Below are 4,206 nucleotides of genomic sequence, written 5' to 3' on the forward strand. Positions count from 1 at the left end.
TTTAGAGGACGCCATACCTCGGATGGGTCCCCACCATTTTTCCCAAAAACCAGTTTGCTGAACCCCTGTCAAGGACCCCAAACCGCCAGAGTGCCACAAGTGTGACCCCTTACACTTGTGCCCCCCTCCACACCCTCAAGGCCCGGTGGATCCCGTCCTCCAAACCCAAAAACCACAGGTCAGTGCCAATAGCATTGAGATGGACCCCATCCCCACGAAGGAACTGCCACGTATCGCTCTCCAGCTCCAAATGCCGCACCACCAGGCCACCATTCCTGCTGACGAATCTCCCCACCTCCTTGTTCACTTTAATCCGGGCCTTATTAAGTTTGTCGACTAAACGAGCCGACCGCCACGAAGTGCGGGCCACAATGTCGGACCACACCACCAGCATATCAGGGAAGGAAGTGCGAAGCCTCAAAAAGTCGAACATCACATCCCGAATGAGCTCACGCATAGAGCGGAGACCCAAATCATTCCCGCCCACATGCAAAACAAGGATATCCGGGGCCCTGTCCAACCTGGCAAAGCGGGAGACTTCCGGCACGACCCTGCTCCACAGCATGCCAGGCACACCTATCCACCTAACCCTGCCATCCTCCCGGGGAACTCCCAACTGTCTACCATTAGGCCTGACCTCCACCCGCCTGGCCCCCCAGAAGACATACGAATGGCCGAGGATCCAAATCAGACACTGCCGGACACCTGCAAAAGAAACAAAGACAGTGCACCCTACACCCAAAGCACACACACCACACAACCAAACAAACACGAAAAATACGCAGAAAACATACACAAACAGGCCCATATAACCCCTCTGCAGAGGCTACTGCACCAGGTGGGGCCTGACGTAGGACCGGAACCTATGTGACTCCCACCGCCCAATGCGCCTAACCACGTCCTCTCCCAAACCCCAACGGGCCGCCTCCGTGGCCGCCCCGATGCGAAAAGAATGGGACGCATAAGCCGCCGGGTCGAAGCCCCCGGCCAGCAAACACTTCCTAAACACCGCCACAAATTGAAACCTGGACAGGCAAGAACCGTCCAAGTGAACCAACAAGGCACCACCAACCGCAGGCCGAACCTGAAGATAACGCTCCAGAGCCCCCACCGGGCAAACATCAGCTCCGTTGCCCCGAAACAGCTCCACCCACTTACCTCTGCCCACCTGGTCCGTTTTGGACCTTCGGAGACGAATCCGAACTGAGGACGCCGTGCGCACGATGTCCTCCAGCAGAAGCCCCCCAGCCACCCTTGTCTATGGACTAACCAGTTCACCAATCTGGAAGGCCCCAAAGAAAGCCAACAGGAAGGCTGCCCTGAACAGCAAGCCCTCATAGGATGACGAACAGATAGAGCCCAGTTTTCCCAAAATGACACCCAACACTGAAAAAGACACCGGAGGCCGGGAATCGCGGCCCCGGTTTCACTTCCGGTACCCCTTCAATGCCTGCCGCACGTGAAAAGCCTTGGTGAAATCCACCCCCCCTGTCAACTTGAACCAAAAGGCCATGCCTGCCAGTTTTTTATCCATACACACAAAGTAAAGCACCAGAGCGGACACATCCACCCCCAAATCTGTCCCCCCTACCTCCTCCAAAAAGGAACACCATTCCGCCCACGCCCTGACATACGCCTCCCAAGTCGCAGGGGACAGTGACCGCCGAATCAAAATCGCAGCTCCTCCAAGGGGACCGTCCACAAATCCCGCGGACAGGGAATCCCATGCTGCTCCGCTGCCGGCGCCAACACGCGAAACTCGGTCCACTGGAAACGAGACAAAGCATCGGCCACCTTGTTAGAAACCCCCGGAATATGCACAGCATAAATAAAAACATTGAAACGCAGACACAACAGGACCAGATGGCGCAACAGGCTAACTACCGGGGGGGAAGACACCGAGATGTTATTGATCGCCTCCACCACCCCCATGTTGTCGCAATGAAAACGCACCTTCTTGTTGCCAAAGCCCGCCCCCCAAAGAGCCACCGAAACCACAATCGGAAATAACTCCAACAACACCAAGTTACGCAGGAAACCCCGCCGACCTCCAGGATTCCGGCCAAGGTTCCGCGCTCCACTGTCCTTGAAAGAATGCCCCATACCCCGCAGAACCAGCCGCGTCCGTAAATAGAGCTAAGTCCCCGTTGCTAAACGGACCGTCCATCCACAGCGAGCAGCCATTGTAAGACTCCAGAAACATATCCCAAATCCTCAGGTCCGCCCGAAGCCCCCTGGTAAGCCTCACCGAATGCCCAGGGGCCCGGACCCCCGACGTGGCCGCAGCCAAACGGCGACAAAAAATTCGCCCCCTGGGGAATTATCCTGCACGCGAAGTTCAACTTACCTAGTAAGGACTGTAACTCCCGCAGCGTGATCCTGCGACGACCGCTCGCCGTCCTAACCTCCTCCCTCAAACGCACCAACTTGTCCAACGGCAACCTGCATTCCATGGCCAGAGAGTCAATCGTGATGCCCAAGAAAACCAATTCCGTCACAGGGCCCTCCGTCTTGTCCGAAGCCAAAGGAACCCCAAAACGGGCAGCGATGTGTTGCAGCGTCCCCAAGAGGACCGCACAGGTCCTCGAGCCCGAGGGCCCTATGCATAAAAAGTCATCCAAATAATGGATGATGGAGCTAACCCCCGACACATCCCGAACCACCCACTCCAGAAAGGAAGAAAAGGTTTCAAAGAAGGCACACGAAATGGAACAGCCCATCGGCAAGCAGCGATCCACAAAATAAGACCCTTGCCAGCGGCACCCCAACAAGTGCATACTATCGGGGTGAACTGGCAGTAAGCGAAAGGCCGCTTCCACGTCGGCCTTGGCCAACAGGGCCCCCTTACCATATTTTCGAACCCAAGAAATGGCTGCATCAAACGACGTATAGGTAACCGCACACGCCCGCGGGTCAATACCATCGTTGACGGAGCCACCCCGCGGATACGACAGATGGTGAATCAGGCGAAACTTGCCCGGATCCTTCTTGGGGACCACCCCCAACGGCGAAACCACCAGCCCCGGCAACGGAGGTGAAGCAAAAGGCCCACTCATCCTGCCCAACGCCACTTCCTTAGCCAGCTTCTCCGCCACCACCTCCGGGTAAAGCCGGGCAGAACGCAAGTTGCCCGCCAAGGGCGGAATCCCCTCCAGAGAACACGGAATGCGAAAACCCTCCCGAAAACCCACTTCAAGACGGCCAGCCGCCTCCCGATCGGGGTACCTATTTAAGAACGGAACCATCCTTGCCACCCTCACCGGAGTCATCCCTCTTGCCAGGGACCTCCCCACCACGCCCTTTTCCCCGTTTGAAGCAACGGGACAGGGGGTGACTGCCGCCACATCCCGAACACTCATGCTTAAAACGACAGGAGCTCCCAAACTTGCACGTGCCCTCGTTGAACTGCCAACACACCCCTTTCTTCTTATCGGCCGATGAACCCGAGGTCGAGGTGCCGCCGGCCCCCCCTGGAAAACACTGACCCCCCCGCCCGGGCAGACGTCATCAACTTCATCCACAGGCTGATATCCTTATGATCCCACCGGATGGAGGGCCGGACCGCCTTCCGCTGCCGAAACTGTTCATCATAACACAACCAGGCCACCCCCCCGTACACACGGTGGGCTTCCCCAATCGCATCCAGGTAACAAAACAACGCCGAGCAATTCTCGGGCGCCTTTTCTCCTATATCGCTCGCCAAAATCGCAAAAGCCTGCAACCAATTGGCAAACGTACGGGGGATCAGCCGATACCGCCGCTTCTCTTCCTCCTCCTTTTTGCTCTCGTCCGGCTTAACCCTATCCAGGTTAAACTTCTCCAACGGGAGCAGGGAAAAAATTTCTACATAGTCACCTTTCCATATCTTGTCGCGAACTTCGGGCTTAAGGTGAGCCCCCAACGGTCCCTCGAAGCAGACGTACACCTCGCACTTCGCTGCGTCCGCCAACCTTACCTTGTCACAGTCCTTGTTCCCGTCCCCCGGACTTGTCCACCGCAGCCGCAACCGGAGCCAGCGACGCCTCCTCCGTCTGCGTGCCCGCCACCGTCACTCCTGCCTGGTCTCCCACCACCGCCGACCCCTGAACCGGGCGGGAGCCCCCCACCACTGCCCCGAGTCCCGGCGGGGCCCAAGCCGCCACCGAGGGAGGGGCCGCCAAAGCACTGGCCTCCAGCCGCTGCACCAAGTCCCGCAGGCTCCCTAAC

General features: G+C 57.9%; 1 pseudogene across 1 annotated transcript; it reads right to left on the minus strand.

The window, feature by feature from the left end:
• Window positions 1-826: 826 nt before the first annotated feature.
• Window positions 827-1,534, minus strand: LOC309566902 (integrase/recombinase xerD homolog; annotated as a pseudogene). The gene has a single exon. The product of its transcript is annotated as an integrase/recombinase xerD homolog (transcript).
• Window positions 1,535-4,206: the final 2,672 nt, after the last annotated feature.

This window comes from Pelophylax lessonae, assembly GCF_965119305.1.
Source record: "Pelophylax lessonae genome assembly, chromosome: 11".
Taxonomy (NCBI): domain Eukaryota; kingdom Metazoa; phylum Chordata; class Amphibia; order Anura; family Ranidae; genus Pelophylax; species Pelophylax lessonae.